The following is a 19,814-nucleotide window of genomic DNA, read 5'->3' on the forward strand; positions in this document are numbered from 1 at the left end:
AAGAGGCGTAGCTATAATGATCCAAAACACTTGCAACCAATGTGTACAAATACACCCCATCAATACTCAATGAGAAAATATGGCCTGTGACTGCCTCTGCTCCCTGAATCATAACGGATGAATTATCCTCCCACATCTAAAAGCAACAGACACTAATATTGTACTCACCATATCTTTTCTAAATGCAATATTTAGTTTCATGTGAGGGTTATCTCCCTATCTGACTTTTCTGCATGCTCACCACAATTTCTTCTTAACTAAAACAGCCATAGTTACCTCGCTGTTCTGCAGTATGCCACTCACTGTTCTGGTTTTGGCTGGGATAGAGTCAATTTTCTTCGCAGCAGCGACTGTTGGGCTATCTTTTTGATTTGGGCTAGAAACATCACACAGGGATGTTTTAGTTATTGCTAAGCAGTGCTTACACTGAGTCAAGGCCTTTTCTGATCCCTGCCACACCAGTTTGGAGGAGGGAACACAGCTGGGACAGCTGACCCCAACTGACCAAAGGGACTTTCCATACCATACGATGTCACACTCAGTGTATAAATCTGTGGAAGAAGGAAGCAGGGGACGTTCAGAGTTACGGTGCCTGTCTTCCCAAGTAACCATTACATGTGATGGATCCCTGCTTTCCTGGAGATGGCTGAAGACCTACCTGCCAATGGGAAATGGTGAATGAATTCCTTGTTTTGCTTTATTTGTGTGTGGCTTTTGCTTTGCCTGTTAAACTGTCTTTATCTCAACCCATGAGTTTTCTCACTTTTACCCTTCCGATTCTCTTCCCCATCCCACTGGGGGGGAAATGAGCAAGCAGCTGTGTAGTATGTAGTTGCCAGCTGGGGTTAAACCGTAACACTCACTAATTAGCACAGGAATGGGGGATGCTTGTTTGTTTGTTTTGGCGCAATGTTTTTTTTTTATATCACCACTATTAACAGGCACCAGGAAGCTGAACCACACGGGATCTTCTTGTTCCACAGCTATTATGCTGCAGATCACCAGAAAATAACAAGCTATAAAGGATGTTCTAGGCCATTTTACTGCAGACACTGGAGAGTTCTGTTCTCTGACATGTTTTAAGAACTAATTGAGTAACTCCTGGTAGTCTGAACAGAGATTATTTTTCACTTACTTCGTGTTCAGAGGAATTCTGTATTCCTTATTCAAAGACAGAAGCTGTCCAAAACCCTTCATGATGAAAGAAGGTCAGGGTCAGACTTCTCCCAGTATTTCTTCTATAGAATTTCACAGACCAAGTGTATATTTAACTGTATCTGATGCATATTTCACTCACCCCAATGAAGAAACGGGTACACAAAATTGACAACGGGGAAATATTGCTTCCAGGGCTGTGTAAAAAATTATGTGCTTATGTAGTTACATAACTTCCTATTACCAGGTAGCACTCTCTACGTGACTGGGAAGCTAGAGACTTTAGGGTCTTTGTAGACTTTTCCACTTACAAAATCCAACAAATGGCAGTGTCATCAGTCCACTGAGTCACAGACACTGTAAATAAAGCAGGCTTCACATAATAGCTTGTCATTCCTTTAAGAAATTCTGCTTTGTCAGTATCTTCCATAATACATCGTATGATGTAAAAATACACTATCACAGCTCAGGAATAACAATACGCTCTATTTGTAAGATCTTAATGACAACAGGGTTTAGTGGTTAGAGTGAAGGATTTGGAAACTGTATTCATAAATTCTTTTCTTTGCCCTGCCAATGACTCCCTCTTTATCCACAACATTAGTGGGCTTATTTTCTAATGTTGATCCATATCGTATTAGTTCAACTGAAACATAAAGACCATACTCCTACTGCAGTCCCATCTGTCACACCAGGACAGTTATTCATGTCTGTTTGTCTTTCTCTACTCCATCAATAGTTTAGGACAATTGTATTTACCAGCTTGATGGGGCACTATACAATTATATGAAACCACATATGATATGCAGTCTGCAAGCAGGTAAGATGTAATTGGCTAAAGAATTATGAAGGGCTGTTACCTAAACTTGTATTAAAAATGAAAACTGAATTGAATCCTGTCCCACACCACAAATCAAGTACTTTCTGAGCCTGCAAACTTCAGATATATGGTTGCAAACTTTATTTTAGATTAATTTGACAGGGGAGTGCTGCTGAAGTAAAGCACCAAGGGAGAAATGAATACACTCAAAGACAAAAGAGCATCCAGTCTATAACACGGGCTGGATAGAAAGGAAAAGGACAAAGATTTCTAGCTTAATTTTGAAGAGCTCAGAAGTTTGCAAGGTTTCCAAGCTTTTTGAGGATTTCCATCAATAGCACAAACATAAGTTTAAAAATTAGTAATGACTATAAGTTTCAAAAACTTAATTATGAAGTTAATTCAAGTATTTTGCTGTGGACTTTTGTAAAAAGAAGTGAACCCTTTGCAAATGAACTAATGACATTATCAGAGAAAGCAGAGTACAAAGGGTAACTCTGCTCATCTCCCTGAGGTGATGAAAACTGCACGTGTCCTCCAGGACCTTCTACCTCACTAATTCTCACATCAAGTCACAGGATTTCTCTTTTATGAGTAACTATGCTACCTCCCTCAGTGACAAGTGTTGCACATTGAGTAAATACTACCCAAAAAATCATTTAAATTTTAACACCTCCTCCTCTATTAATTCACGAATTCCTTCCTATTTTGTTCGCAAAGTAAGAGCAAAAGAAGCAAGGCAACTATAAGGGAAATACCGTAAAGGGTTGAGCACTGAAGAGCCCTGTGGCATTTCCCACTGAACAGACAGACATTAAACATCTGGTACCTTTCTCCAAAGCCAAACCGCTGCCCACACTGGGCTGTAGCAGCACACTGGGCGCAGGACACACCAGGCACAGATCAACAGGTTCACTTGTTCCCAGAATACATTCTTCCATGTATAGCTCCATATCCCCTGTGGGGGTCACCTTAGGGCAACACAAGAGCTCAGGCTAGAAGCTCTTTAAAAAAAAAAAATAAAAATTAAAAACCCCAAGCATATAAATGCCCTGCAGGGCAGAAGCAGTGAGGGGATGGAGGGCCGCACCACCAGCAGGCATGGCGGGTGGTGCCCCTGCAGCACCCGCAGCGGGGAAGGTTCTAGAAGCCTCCGGCTGACCCCCTCGGGGATTCGTGCAGGACCGGCTGCCACCGGGCGCGGGGAACAGCGGTTTGTGAAAGAAACCTGGGCCACCTGTGGAGGGAGCCCAGGGCACCGCCGGCCTCAAACCAGGCCAGTTGGCAGGGAAATGCGGGCACCCCTCTATGCCACCAGGGCAGGCGCTGTGGGAGGCTGCTTCAGAAATCTGTGGTAAGCAATTTTTTCTGGAGGTACTTACAGAACAGCCGCTACAGCCGCCAGGCGCTCGGCCACCCGCCCGCTCCATCCGGCGGGGCGCGCACGTTAAAGCAGCCGCGCCTGGGCGGGGCGGGGAGTGCTGGGCGCGCAAAATGGCGGCAGGCGCTGTGAAGGGCTGAGGTGTGGAGCAGGTATTCAACCGGGGTTAAAACAAAGTCAAGTTTTAATTTAGAGAACGTTGCTAGAGAAGGGCACCACATGGGAAGAAAGTATAGGAAGACTTTAGATTGATGAATAAGGAAAAGTTTCCACAGAAACCCTGACTGGCAGCCAGCGGTGGTGGCTGGGAGCTGAGGTGACCCCTCAGAGGAGAAAATCCCTCTGCTGCAGAGAGGTGGCATATGGTTTGCGTAGGGAGGGTAGCTTGTCAACAAAGCCTGAAACTTTGATTTTGACTGGAAAAGAGCAAGTGAAGGGTACATGGCCACCTTCAGACACCTGAGGGAAGGCTTGGCTGCCTGAGGGTATCAGGGCTGGAAGGAGCTTCCACCTTCACACTAGCCAAATGCTACCTGTGTCCCTGCAGGAATGCCTCAGCTCACTCAAAATCACTGCTAACAGGCCCTCTGAACACACCGTCCCAGTGTCTGTAACCAGCCACAGGACTGACAGATCTGTATTGCTGTTGCTGCATTCAGATTTCAGCCCTGCTTAATATCTATCTCCATGAGAGTGAGGTGGTCAACAGGTAACCAGGAGGAGATGAAATTCAGGAGGATGACAGCAGACAGGTGAGGGAAACTGGCATTATCATAATGGCCTTTCCTCCTGCACTGCAGAGATAACACTCTCACCCGCTGTTCAGAAAGAAGACCACACTCTGTGTCTGTAATATTACATAGGTAACTGTTTCTTGGCTACCATCAAGAGACTTTTCAGGTACTGATACCCTTGATCCAAAATACCTGTCAAAGATGATGACAGGAAAAACGTTGCAATCAATAACACTTACAGTTTCTCCACTTCCTGTAATACTGACCTGCTGCAAATTGGAAGGGGGCAAAAAAACCCCAAACGCTACGCTTTTTCCTTGTTCAACCTGGCAATTTACAAAGTTCATCCTTCAGTGCTGCCTCCTGGACACTGCAGATAATCCAGGATGGTAAGACAATTTGCAGATTCAGGTTTTGTTCATGAACTTTCAATTTGCCTTTCACAAGTAAAACCAATAATTGATTGGAACCAAATCCAAAGGCATCTGATTGATACAAAGGGATATAGTGTGTCACAGTTGTCCAGTATTCCAGATCTGCAGAAAACTAAGATATGCATGAAATCAAAAACCAAGCAAATCCATACATTTTAATTGTGTTTTGCCAGTACTTTATCCCACCAACATGTTACAACTGGAAAGTACTGGTGGCTTTCAATGTTGTCGTACAAGTATTGTGCACAGATTTAACACCTACAATAAATGTCAGTGTCAGACTCTCATTGGTGTTTATTAACCTGTGGACATGAAGATAGTTTGAGAAAAAACAGCCACTCCTAAAAATGCAGAATTTGAATGCAAGGTATGGTGCCTGGCTTAGACTATCCACAATGCTGCAGGTCTTTTTGCTTGTAGAATCATACCTGTTTGTCTGAATTATGCGACATTTCAAAAACTTTGTTATTTGGGAATTCTCAAAGGAAATTCTAATTCTCAGAATTTGCTCCTTGCAAAATTGCACTGTCTGTGTGAACCTTGACTACTTATTAACTGCAGTATTCATAGATGGTTTTTTTTGTTGTTGTTTCCTAGACAACCACTCCAGGTTCCCCCCAGAGCTCTTGCTTTTGTGTTCCCTGATTAAGATGTACATGCTGCCTTCGGCTGATCTTGTTTCTGGGAATAGTATTAATTTTTGTAGGTGTGATACTGATTAACTTTTTATTTTCTTAAACAATATTAATTCCAGTATTTTATAAAGAATGATAGGATTACATGAATTTTAACTTTGCTAAATTATAGCGTAAGCTCCCTAATGTGGAAATTATTCTAGTGATTTTGCTCAAGGCAACTTTTGGTTTACACAACAGACTGATTGAATTCTACAGTTCAGTTTTCCTCAATTTTTATGCAGACTAGCCATAATTAGAACATGCCTATCTTGTCCTGAGGACTCCTAGAGTTCTCTTTTGAGTCACTCAACTATGGCATTTTCTGAGTTTGTAACTCAAGTTGTAACTCAAATAGTTATGTCAAATGCCAGACATGTGGCTCCTCCACTGTGGCTACTACTGCGACTTCTAGTCCCTTACGGAAGTTTTCCTGGCAGTACAAAGGCCATCAAATCTACCATCTTGTCTTGCCTTAGTCTTAGTGTTGCCTTGGTCTTTGGATAGTTAATTAAATTTCACTGGGTGTAAAATCAAATTGGGTGCAAGGGGAGGAGGGGTAGAAACACACATCTGTGTCTAGGTGAACCTGGCTCATTAGCTCCTCTCTTACTGCCTGGAAATGGATCCATTACTTCACTAGCCAGATAATCCTGTACTCAAATGAGTCAAAAATTTGGAAGAGGAACCATGCTTGGAAAAAACGTGAAAGTTATTATCTTAAAGTTCAGGTAGAGTTTAAGTACCTTCCTCCATAGGAAAAAAACTTTAGAATGTGCTTAATGGACTACAAAATCAGGACCCCAAGGGGAGCTAAGATCTGGCCATCAAGTGTAGTATCTCCTATCTTTGCCTACCAGACTTGCATTCCTTTGTTTCTCCAAGCACTTACTATATTAAAATATTAATATACACATTATGTGGCTTTACTAAAAATTAATTATAGATCAAGTTTTTATTAGCAAGAAGCTAGAGTTCTTGATATGATTAAAACATCTTGCGTATTGGACAAGATATATCTGATTTGTATTTCCCAACATTAGAAACTAAACACTTTAAGCCATATTTTCTATAGTATATATCTGTTTTGTATTTTTATAACATGGACTTTTTGTGACATGTTTGAATCTTACAGAATTTACAAGACTGTTGAATGCATCTATTTTACTTGCTGAAAACTTCCCTCAAAATTAAGTAGGCCATTTTGCTTAATATGAAAAGCAAAAAACACTATTTCATGAAGATAAAAATGCAAGAATCTCAAGCAGAAACCATTATATGTGCTTTTCACCAGCACCATAAGAAATAAATAATGGAGCTCATTTTTATAAATCTCTGTCAACAACTAGTACCATGTTAATTGCATTTATAAGGTGACCTGGGGCATACAAAAATATGTATTAAGGGGGAGTGGAACTGTATGATCTTATTGTTATATAGTTCTTCCTGGGGAAAAGCATCCATTTCTCTTAATGAAGCAAAGTCCATTTTGCTTCATGCAGTTTATGAATGCTTTCAAGTATAACTCACTATCTGAATAATACCTGAATCCTGAAAAGTTTTTTGGAGGGGTTTAATGTATCTTAAATTAGAAAGGTTACTTCAATGGGAGACAATGAAGTCCCACAGTTTTACTGCTTGAATGTAATTCTGGAGCGTAAGGCCTTTTGTAAATATTGGACAAAATGCACAACAGGTTTTCTGTTAGTACGCTGCTTTAATATTTTTTACAATACCCTTTACTGATGCCTTGTTTTCTCCTGTGGCTATTTTTGGGGGAGCATTATACACAATCAGTCAGCTTTATACATTTCAGAATTGCTTCTGATGCCTTTCTTTCACACTAAAAGCCTCTGTAGTACATTACACTGCTTTACAAACGGGAATCTCGTACCATGTTCCTTATGTACATATGTAAATTGCCTTCATTTATTTATGCCAGTGGCCTCTACGCTCAAATTGTATGACTGCTGAATAAACAACTTTTCTCTCCGAGTTACTTTTTTCATGCCATTCATGTCATGCTGCCGTGCAGCACAGGGTGTATGTAACCACTAAGTGAGGTGTGCTTAACCTTGGAACATGAGTTGGTTCCCAAAACTCCTTGGGAATACCTTGGAAATCCTTTCTGCCAGCTGCCTATTGCAGAAGAAATAAGTTTGCCCAGATTTCACCAGTGAAAATTGGAGTGCCTCTCTTTTCAAGCACAATTTTGTTACAGAAAAGTGAAAGATGTCTTTATATCCATCTTTCCGCTAATCAACTATTATGAGATCTCTGATGTGCAAACAAGCAAACATCACATAAGCAACAACTGTGGCTCTCCAAATGCTCCCCAGTTGCCATTTCCAATTAAATGTTCCTGGAATGTTCAAGCTTAATCTCAATTGTATTTCAGTTTTCATTAGGTCAAAAGTAGGCTCTTCTCTCCATCCATCAAAATTTGCTGTTTCCTTGAGAATAAGATAGGGAAAACTGGCATATAGGTTCATAATGAACATACTCTTGAAGAGGTGGGGGGTGACCTTATTTTATTAACTTTGGGCTATATTGTCATTTGTTCCATGACTTACCCATACAATGTCTTTTCCCTTTTCCCTCCAAAACAACGCTTCCTCAACTGCCTGTGTCCAGCTGTAGTCTATGGCAGTCTCTCTCCTACTCATTGTCTGTGTTTAAGCACATTTTTGCTTTCTTGCACTAGCACAAAAAGATAGCACCATGCAAACATTTGTTTGATACCAGCTTTCCTTTCAAAGGATACAATAACAACCTTTTCTGTTTCCTTCCAGAACAGGTATCCTTGAGATGCCTTGCCAACTGCTAGACAGCGAGTATGCACTGCTGCTCTGCCAGTGAGCAGGCCAGACAAATTGCTTTCCAAGCTGTGTAATGCAAGCCCGAAACAGAGGAAAATACGAGCAAGGTAAGCACAAACCAGACACCAAAGGGAGAAAAGCATCAGACAATACCCAGTTCCAAAATGATCCACTAGCATCTACATTTGCCAGATACAGAGAAATAAGTCTAAAACACATAAAGAAACATGAAAATAAATTTTGATGCTGGGAAATCTTTTGACACCAGAATAAAGGTAGTCAATTGCATCACACTTTTTTTTGTTTGTTTGCTCCTTTTTTTCTTTAATTGAAAGTGTTTGTAAAGCTCTAACCTACAGGCAAAAGGGAGATAAAAAGGAGACAAAAAGAACTCAGAGAGCAGGAGTCACAGCAGCCAAAGAGTCACCTTGGGATATGCCTTGGACAAAGCTGCTCTGGCTTTTTTTTCCTGTGAGGTAGCCTATGGGGAGGAGCTGTAGGCTCAGCCCTTAGTGTTTCCTGTGTACTTGTCATCAGAGAATTGTTCTCAATGTTTCTCAATATATGGTACAGTTAATCTATGGTGGCATTGATCTTAAAATACCACGTACTTCATTACAGCCTCAGCTAACCCACCTTTAATGGGAAAATGATCACTGTTTATCCCTTGTTTATAGGTAATAGAACATAATAGCTTGAACTGTTCAAAGGCTGACCATTTGTTATAATGTCAAACTCGACACCATTTACCTTACTAAAATCCAACAAAAGATATACAGCCACAAAGAAGCATTTTTTTCCCTCTGTTGTCTAGTGCATTGGCAAGACTTTGTAATTTAGATTTACTAAAACTGTGTGCTCCAGTGGAATGCAAAGAACTCCATAAATGCTGAACGCCATTATTATTATCAATGTAAATCAAAAGGTGCAATTCTGATTGAGTAACAGAAGCCAAGATCTCTCAGCAGAGAATGTTACTAGCACCTAAGACTTTAATGGTCATATCAAACCATGTCGGAAGAGCTGCTTTTCTACAGTGCGAAATCCTTTGGTTGAGGAAGATGTTTGTTTTTAAGCAAATGCCTCTCATATAGATGATGCTTTGTGAGTAATAATGTAATGATAGAGATAAAGAAAAGAGAGTCATTCCAACAATCACTAGAAGTTGAAGAGCCCTGAATGTTTAGAACAGTTGTACTGTAGTCTAATATATACAGAAGATAAACTTACTGTTTCAAAAACACAAGCAGGTATGAAGAATTCCTTTAGAAAGAAAGACTTGCTTCCCACCATCCATTTCCATCATAGGTATTTATAGGAAACTAAATCATTTCTGTCACCCCCAAATATTTTAACAAAGGCAGGTAAGGCACACGAGAGACACTACACATACAAACACATAGCCTCAAGGAACTTCTAACTCACTTCTTTGGGAGGAAGAGAAGAATGAAGGAGTCTGTAGAATTCGTGCCTTCCATTTCTACATGAGGGAACTGATGGCAGATCTGCTTCAGAGGGAAAATGTTCTAGTTATCCTTAGCACTGGAAGCAAAAAAGCTGTGACAGGATGTCCCTGAGCTATACTGCTTTAGAGATCAAATTCAGATCTCTTGCCTGGTATTGTACTGGACCATGTAGGGACATGATTATATCACTGACTCCCCTTGTAACCTGGCACAGTTAACACCCTAACTCCCCAAATATAAAAAGAATCAATAACATTTATTTTCTTTCATCTAGAACATGTAATTTATAAACTCTATTCTTAAATATATGATGTTGCGTTAGTGTTAAGGATAGATCTTTTGCATATGTGTGTGATGTGTACACACATGCAGTCACACAAATTGTTTCAGTTTTCCAGTTTCACTGTTGTTTCAGATACTCTATTCTTTGATACGGATATAGAATTGGTGTCTATATGTGAGGGAACCTTCTTGTCAGCTGAATATTACACTGACAATGGGTCAATGCTGGCTTTCGATATCATTTGGTATGTGCATGTTACCTGATTTGTACTTTTCCTTTCTTTTCTAGTTTACACTTTGAAACAACATTAATGTTCACGGAGGAATGTTTTTATGTATCGAAGGATACATCTAAAGGAGGCATCTAAATCTAATGGAAGTACAAGGAAAGCCTCACAGACCTCACAGCATCCCTGACCTTTCCCTCACATCTGTTCTCCTCTTCCTACGCATGCATCTATACAGAGTCAAAAGATTTACAAAGCATGAAAACAAATGGAGTCATACAAGTCATTCATACTGGGTCACATCCCTGCTTTGACAAGGTACAATTTAACCTCAGACTGAACCTGATTTTCATAGACCATGGGGAACAGTTATATAACAATGAACAGCTGAAACATAAATAGACAAAGATTTTACAAACCAAAGCAAAGGCAAATTATTAACTTATTTTTAAAAATTACTTTTCACACTAGCTTATCTTGAACTAAATACTATAAAACTACAACCTTAGGAATACCATTTATATGTTAGTTCTCATCTTGAACAGATAACTTATTTGATATTTTATTGATGATCCTTATATTCTAAATAATTTAAAAAGAATGAATCTCAAGGAAGAGCTTCAGCCTTAAGAATATGTCTCTGTAGTACAGCTTTATACTGCTTTAGAACTGCATCTGTATGTGGTCGGCCCTTGCACAGCCAGAGGATTCTCATGTTTGACACTTCTCTGTGGGACACTGTTGCTGTTTCTTTTTCTGAATGTTGCAATTAAGGATTTTTCAAACTGTCCCTGATGACAGCTATAGTCAAATGTACTGAACAGGTTTTTACCTCTCTGAGAAAAAAACTTCTGTATGACAATTGTAAGATGCTATATATTGAAGGCAACCTAAAAAACTAAAAAGATTAGACATCCTCCCTCCTCCTCTTTCACCTCTCTTCCCTTATTCAGATGCTTAAAATTCACTCACATTATGTCTAAATTGAACATTACATTGCTGTTTAGCAATATGTGCAATAAGATGATAATTCATAATACAAAATCCAATACCAGCTTAATGTGGTAATAGAAAACTGCTTTTACACCCTTCATTATATAGACGTGCTATATGCCTTTATAGTGTTAATGTGTGGTGCCATTTTACAGTTATAGACGAATACAAATTCAATAGAGAAGGGTAATCAGAAAGAAGAGAGACTGTTACAGTCTGTGCAGTGCTGAAGACTGACCTTGGTTATTCATGAGGTTTTTATAAAACTCCTCCCTGTAGAAGTCCAATGGCAGGAGGGATCTGATGTGAAATTCAGAGCCAATAAAGAGCACAGGGGAGTTGAGTAATCATTCTTCTCTGTAAGTGTTGGACGTTACGCAGCTTGCAGACTTCTTTTGCCTATAATTTGACTCTCTTACTCATTCTATTTCAGTAAATCAAGAGATGACTCATAGAAAATCAGAATCCAGGCACAACAGAGATACCATATAACGAGTCATTTGTTTTATACTGGGAATGTTGGCAAACTTACATGTATACATGCTGACTTCTCTCCTTAGTACTCAGTTAAGCTTTTGACTGCTGGATAATCTCTTTTTACCTTAATCAATTGCACTGTGACATAAAATTTTAAAATAGGCTGGTTTTCTTATGGTAATAATGCTGTAGAGCTGACTCAAGAACAATTGTCAAGGCTAAAATTGTAATTAAAGATACATGCTTATTGCCCAATTTACTTGTGCTTCTTAAGAACTATTTATTATTTGTTTAAGGAATGTTTTCAGAGAGATTAAATTAAAACCACCATTTTTGTCTGTGAGGCCTGTTCAAAAGAAGTAACAATTGCATTTCAGTCCTGAATCCAATATTTGAGTTTCCATATCTGATTTAAGCCTAAGCTGCTTTAAGCGAAAAATTAAATTAAAAAAAAATGCTAAGAAGCATTAAGTAAAAAAAGAAAAGATGAGAGAGCTCAGCTATCACCCAGCTGACATCTCCTAACCTCTATAAAGTGACCACAAGGCTGAAATTGGTTTGGATTTCTTTTGCTGTTGTTTGACTGGTCCTGCTCATATGTAACAGCGGCATTTGTGGGGAGTACACAGAAATGTATGTTAAACAAGAATCCACAGACACGGTGCAACGTGCTATGTTGTAAAAAGTAAGATTACTCTTGCTTCTGCTATCCAGCATGAGATATATTAGTAAGATATGATATTAGCATTTATATGAGCTTCACAGTGTACAGTACGTGAAAACTCCACATTGCACTGGCCTCCAACCTGACTGATGAGTTTACATAAATGCTAAAGCTAGCCTCTCTCACTGTATGTCATGACATACAAAAGAGATCTTTGTGAAAGACAGCAGATGGGGTAATCTTTTAAGCTGAATATTTCATGTTCATTTCTGAATTCATTGTCCCATTCCCTCAAAAGAAATTGTCCATGCTTCAGCATTTTGTTTGGGGAGGTAATAGTTTTATCTTAGCAGGAGGTGTTTATACTTGTAGGTTCTACACTTATATCAGAACCCATAAAGATTTGTGATTCTACAGTCTTGGACTGGACCCCAAGAATTACGAGTCTCTGTTCTCCCCAGAATTACAGGAGGAAGCACTTAGGATTATAACCTTTGCTTTTGAGCTTGTGTCCCAAGCAGATCTGATGCCCAACTTTTAGAACTGGCTTCAACATTGAAGGTAACTTGCTCTCATCCTCCTTATTTTCATAAGATCAGGAATACATCTCCTATATCTGTCATCAAAACACCCTGTGGTGTTTCTTTGTCTACCTTATGGTGGACACAAATACAACCAACTTCATTCAACTTTTATATGGGCAGAGGCTCCTTTCTTTTGAAGTTGTTATAGAAACAACTTGAGCCTGAATGCAGGCTGAAGGTTTCACAGAATCCTGCTCTAAGCACCGCAGAGTAGCAGAAAGAGAGCTGCCTCCACCCCACTGATCATATTATTACGTATATTAATACCTAAACCACCACTGCCTTCTCTCTTGGCATTTTCTGCTGATCATACACAGACTGAAAGTGGGTCAAGGATATGCTGAAGAATTTTACAAGTCCAATCAATGTCTGAGTCAAAGAAACAGAGTACTGCTGCATAAAGAAGTCATTTGACACAGTAAGTTACAGTTAATATATAAACAAATAAAGTGCCTAAGTGTGGAGCAGAATTTCATGCTTTAGCACAAACAGGCCATGAGCAGAGGGTGAGTTTCTAATTAAGAGAAAATTGCTATGGTAACCAAAGGTGGTCACACATAATTGGGTGTGAAACCACATGAAGCTTCATGACAGAGGTGTCTGCATATATTATCCAGCACATTTTCTGTTTCTTAAATAGAATTCATTGTCAGGTCAGACAATATTTCCATACTTGATGTGCCTCCTTTCTGAGCAACAAAAAAATGCATCTCTGTGGGCTTCAGTGACAGTTTCAGCTCTTAGCATCCTTCCTACAGCCAAGGCAGCAGAAGTCTGGATGCAACTCCTGCATGAGCTAACAAGCAACAGAAGAAAATGACATTTTCATTGTATCTGTATGAAACGCGGGAAGGGGTCTCGGTTCTTTAGATGATATCAGAACAGCCTATGCGCAAAGGCAAACTCAAAGTGAGGATTCTCAGCCCCAACTTATTCTCGATCACGAGCCAAGAACAAAGAGAGGTATTTGACTACATGTTTCAGGGATGAAGGTAACACTGCTTCTCAAAAATGGGACTGTGCACACTGTCTAGCTTCTGGATATCAGACTTGATACTATAGTGTCTTAGTTAAAACAGTTATCATTGAAAGTTGGTATTTTATCACAATTAGTGGGAGAGAGAAAAGTGATAGTCTTGGAGACTGAATTATTCTGTGCAACCAAGACCAGTCTGGTAGGAGCACAGGGAATGCTTGAAGCTCACAGTACATCAGCACAGTGACACCTGCAGCAGCAGCCAATTGTAACTAACAAATTTACTTAAATTTGTGAAAGTTACTTACCAACTTAAGCACCTCCTACTAGAGAGTTTTGAGCATTATCTTAACTAATTAGATTATGCATTATCTATGCAACGAATCGTGCATTATCTGTGTAATGAATCCTAATGAAGATTAAAGGAAAATCTCATTACTTCAGATTGTTCTGGCACAAGATTTCTGATTTCTATTAAAACTCTTTCTTGAACACATGGATATGAAAGGTCAGGTCTTTGACTTACAAATCCCCATTTCTCTGTACCAGCTGCACTTAAAGGGCACAGAGCTACTTGAATGCATCCAATATTCCTCTAGTCTGGATACATCTTGTAACTTCTTAGGACAAGATGGATTCAGAAATGGGGAGGATAATTAGAGCAGCTCCTCCAGACTTCCACTATTACTGCAACTGCGAGAATCTTTGAGACTCAGTTTTGTTAAGAACTGCTTCAGGATCTTAAATTGTCCTTTTTCCATTTACCTTATATTGATGGTGGTTCTCTAGGTCCATTGTATTTGGCAGTTTCTCTGTATACAAGGAGTCAATTAACAAGTTCTGACTTAACACATTTTTGCATTCCTGTTGTCTACAAAACAAGAGCCGATCTGTTCTGCATCTTTAAATGAGGTAGTGGGCTATCATTAGTCTCTCTGTATGTCTGAGAAGGCTGCTCAACCGCTCTGAAAGTGCAATCTGTATACACAGTAGGGCATTAAGGCAGCCAGGAAAAGCGTATCTGACAGAAAAGTAGTCAAAGGTAAGTCAAAACTCTCAGTCAGCACTGTACTGCCAATCTAGCTGTGTTCTGCTCTTTCTGCACATGCAGATTTCCCATTAATTACATCTCAGCAGGAGTTCTGCATAAAGCGATGTGGTCAGTCACTAAGAAAAAGCAGAATATCATAGTCTGCCTCTGTCATGCAGGGAGGAGAACCTTGCCCATGGTGATTAGGTACAATGGTTGACAACAGATGTTAATTATTAACATATCCAAAGGGTCCTATGGCTTAACAGAATCTGTAACAGATACGTTATTTACTTCATTGTAGTTCATCGTGGAAGATATAGTGGCAGTTTGATGTAATAGGATTTTTAAGGGTTTTTGAACATATTCCTGCATTGCATTCCTCACTCCTTTTTCTGCTTCTTCTTGATGCATCACATTGTGTTTTCTTTGTTTTCCTTTTTTTCTAGTATCTGATTACCCGCTATTTTCTGATACAGTAGAACTACTCAGAGGTACTGATCTGTTTTGTTTGCCAATTCACATGTATTTCTTTTCACCTTTAAAAAGTATCAACCAGATGGTTTCCAAAAATGCCAATTATATCTAATATATTGTTTGAAATTAAAGTATCACTCAAAATGCCTCTCATCTTATTAACTGCTTGAAGCTATATGTATCACTTCAGATACACAAAGAACTATGTTCCGTCACTGTATTAAACAAAAGCCTACTGAGATTTTAAGCTGCTTCAAGATAAATCTGGATGAATAGCTAAATTGCATGCTACGAAGTATTAATGTGTATCTAAAGCTCAGATCTGAAAGCAGATCCTTCAAACCGTTCAGCAGTTTCAACAGCACAGTAAAAGAACACACTGATATTTTTTTTCTGTCTCAGTTAAGAAACAGACTTGCTTGTGTACATCAATGGAGACAAGATACATCTTTCTGATGACAGATGACTGAGGTGTTACCTGCTTTTGCTTGTAGCTGGGAAGTTACTTAACTCTATGAAATAATATTTCATTTTCTACTTCTCTGTAACCCTACATTCCCACTCCAGAAGGCACCTGGGGATCTTCACTGCTGAAAATCAGTTTTCTTATAAAAAAAATAAAATTGGGAACGTTAATAGTCATAATTTAGTTTCCTACTAGAAACTGAGACATAGAAACCGTCACTGACCTTGACACACGTGCAAACGACTTAATTAATGGATTAATTGGCACTTGCAAAAGAACAGGGAACCAAGTGAGGAAGAAGAAAAAAAATTTAGGTATTTAAAAATTTGTATGAACCTGATTAACTCTTTTCTTGCTATATTAGTTTAACCTGTAAATATTTTTCACAGATCGAAGCTACATAATATGAATGTGAAATCTATTTTACCATGACGGTAATTCCCAAAGAAAGGCCTTGTATTCAACAGCTCTGGCAGATGCTAGTGGGAATCATGATAAAGAGACTTATGTCATACAAAGTTGATGACTTGGAACTCAGACACTGAGTAAAACAAACCCTTGATGTACCTCAGCTGTTTCTGAACAACATGTATCACCAGAAACAAAAATTATAAAAATATTCTTAATAGGAAAATGAACTAGTTGAAGTCAGAGTGGGAGCACTATGTAAGGATGTAAGGATTTGCCAGACACATCAATTCCAGAAAACTGGGGGAGGGCAGGTCTTTTTGATCCAACAGACACTCCAAAAATACCACAGGCTCAACACAGAAGGTGTAAAGAGCAAAAGTCGAAGTGCACAAAAAAGAGTATATAAAGCATCACATACAATGAACAAGCACGAACTGCTGCAGGCCTGGCATTTGGAACCAAATGCAAGAAGTGCAGAGGCTCGCACTGTTCCGTAAGGGGCACTGTGTGCATGCAGCCAGGGCAGAGCACAACAGTTTGCACAGAAGAAAGCTCTATAGGAGGGACATCTAATGGTGCAATTAATGAATGGCCTAAATGAATGAAACAACTATAAGCTGGACATGAGTACGGATATAAGAACATTTAAAAATCCGTACTTCCCAAGCAATGACAAATGCAGTGTATTGAATAAGGTATATGCACTTGCTGAGCAACTTTAAAATACTGGGAAATTAAAAACTGTTGAAATTGGCATGGATATTGTTGAATTGGAAGTAAAAAGAAAGTTATTATTGCCATTGTACTTAATGTTCACACACAATAACAGTCTGCTGTCACAATGCAGATCAAAGAAACTGCAAGAAAAATTCAGAAAATAAGTATGACAAACACATGCCATAGTTTGCACAATGATTTTCTAGAACAAAACCAAGCATGACTTACAATATATCCAAATATCAGTTATCTATTATTTTATTTTGGGGGATACAGTAAGTTCACTTACAATACTTAAAAGGTCATCCAGAAAGACTGATGTGCAGTCGCAAAAATCTTACATTATCTTAAAAATACCTTCGCTCTTCTAACACATCATTTGTACAAAACTTTCTCATTTCCTTAAAATTTTAGGGGCAAAACCCCCCCCAGTAAATCCTGCTCAGAGATTTTACAAAGTTAAAGAGAGAAACTTTAAACCCTGTAGGCCCATACAGAAAAGCCAAGCCACTGCAACTCCCCAAATGCAATTTTTGCCTGAATTCATAGAAAAATCAGTCGTCCTTTTAAATGATCTTGTTCTTCCTGGGATTTTGAAAGTGGTAATTAAGCAGCAGCATCTCAGCACCTGGACAAGGCTGTGAGATACACTTAAATGCACATTAGGGTTATTGCATAAACCCTTTCCTTTCCAGCCTTCTCTGGCCCAGGCTTTTGAATCTAGTTGTCTTTCCCCCAGTTACCAGATTTTACTCTTCCCACAGCAGTTCAAAGGCTTATACTGCCAGACCATTAACTAAAGCTCAAGTGGCCAAAAAACACCCCTCAGAACAGAGACTTGTTCTGCAGCATTGAAACTGAATGTCTGGTACAGTGAGATCTTTGACTTTCATAGAGTCCGAAGACAAGCCCCCACCTTGGGGCTGTTTGGGGGCTGGTACCTCAAGAAGACAGAAACTGAAAGAAACTATGGCTTGAAACTTAATTAAAACTTTGTAAGCATAATTTTGCTTAAGATCTTAAATAATTGAAATGAAAAGCTTGTACTCTATTGGTAGCTAGTATCAGGATTGAAATTGTTCAGAAAGTCTCATCCACATTTGCTTAGAAACAACAAAATCCTATGGACTGCCAAGACAAATTAAGAGAAAAGTTCTGTCTTCTAAGTCGTGTAAAGATACCTAACCTACCACATGTTTTAAAAGATGCAGATATGTAAATATCACTGTGAATTTTACAGTAAGTGCCTTTTTTTTTTTTTTTTTAACATGAGCAGTTCAACTAATCTGATCTTCGTATAATGGCAGTGGCTTGAAAATTTTTAACTGAATTAATCAGCAGGCTGTTCTGTTAGCACGAGGAATCTAACAGTATTTTTCATTAAATTATAGCTTTGTCTGTTTAGTGGAAACTGATTAAATGTATACCTCACTTCCAATTTAACACTTTCATTTTCAATGAAGCATCCAAATCTAGCAGCTTGTTTTCACATGATACAGAAGCATTCAGTTATGAACTGGATATCAAAGTGTCAGTCTGAATACCCAAATGTGTCATATCTCAATAAAAGGAAATCAAACTATGTATGTGGGCTCTGAATGTAAGAAAGCCGAACACCACAAAATAATATAAATATGTTAAATCAATCCTTTCAGAAAACCTCACTTCAAGGGATTTTTTTAGTGTCTTTTCTTATAAAACTCTGGCTTGTAGCATTGTACAAGGGAAGGAACAACGAAGAGGAGGCACCCCCTGCTCTGCTCCAGCAATGAGTAGAAAGGAAGGAAAAAGTTATCCTTGTAACCTTTTCCTAGTGAACACAGTTTTCATAAAAATCACCATTCTTCAAGGGGTTATCAGCTTGTACGCATATTGCAGACCTTCAGACAGACCTTAAAACAGCTTTGGAATTCTTGCTTTCTAAAAAAGGCAATAAAATCAGAGGGAGAGTGAAATTTCCAGAGCAAACCAGCATCAGACATGAGAACAGTGCAGATCTCAGTCTCCTGATCTGTATTGAAACACCAGTTATACTACAATTACATGTATACCATTTAATTCCCATGTAACTTCAGTACAGATGTTCTGTATTAGCAACACACAAGACAAAAACTTGCAAAACATTGTTTTCCTTCTTGTGTGAGTGATTTTTCTAATATGTGATTATAAACTGAAATGTTCAAAATTTCTGTCAATAAATACTACTTATATGATGAAATAATAAGGCTTTTAACAAATTGAAGCCTGATACCTACATACATCATTCTAGAAATGCATTGAAAAGCATGAACATAAATCACAGAAGCAATTACAAAACAGCTAGAAAGAATAAATAAGGTGTAAGCATGCTCTATTTCAAACAAGAAAAGATGTTATTTTTTATTGTCTTCTTGGTAAAGTATATTTCAACCAGATTACAACAAAATTACCACAGGATATTTAAAAAAAAATACAAGAAAGCATTTAGAAAATTATATATATACACATTTGCTTAAAAAGTCTTTAATGTAAACATTAGCATAACAAGTTAAAATAATATTACAAACAGTTTATTAATACTTAGATGAATACTGTACATATATACGCTTCAGAATTAATACTCTTTCCTACAGTTTTAACAGGAACAACAACAACAAAAAAATCTCCTCCGCCCCCCCCCCCCCCCCCCCCCCCCCCTAAAAGGGAAAACCAGCTTCTTCAATTGCCAGCAGGTTTGGTCCCACATACAAGATACTTTGTTAGATATCTAAGCATTAAGTAAGAAAGAAAGCATAGCCTTTCAGAATTCAATTTTCAACCACATTTATGTTTCTATAATTTTTAGTGTCTTAAATGATTAATACTCCACTCAAAAAAACAATCGCAGTTTAACTTCTGTCATGGCATAGACATAATTTCTGAAATCTTGTTAAAGAAACAGATTTCCCCTACATGGAAGTGCAATACATTTGTTTCAATGCAACAGGAAAATTATTTTTTAAGCCAGATATTTGCAGCAATTTGTAAACCTGGAAAATTCATTCCTCT

General features: G+C 38.5%; 1 long non-coding RNA gene across 2 annotated transcripts; it reads left to right on the forward strand.

Moving 5' to 3' along the window:
- The first annotated feature begins 570 nt into the window (after window positions 1-570).
- Window positions 571-13,661, forward strand: LOC130148295 (uncharacterized). 2 transcript variants are annotated; one of them, XR_008821514.1, is made up of 4 exons: window positions 571-674; window positions 7,991-8,124; window positions 10,055-10,310; window positions 12,588-13,661. It is a non-coding gene; the product is annotated as an uncharacterized LOC130148295 (long non-coding RNA). The 2 variants fall into 2 exon arrangements; XR_008821513.1 differs by lacking the exon at window positions 12,588-13,661 and having other exon boundaries at window positions 10,055-11,417.
- The last annotated feature ends 6,153 nt before the right edge of the window (window positions 13,662-19,814 follow it).

The sequence above is a fragment of the Falco biarmicus genome, chromosome 4 (assembly GCF_023638135.1).
Source record: "Falco biarmicus isolate bFalBia1 chromosome 4, bFalBia1.pri, whole genome shotgun sequence".
NCBI lineage: Eukaryota > Metazoa > Chordata > Aves > Falconiformes > Falconidae > Falco > Falco biarmicus.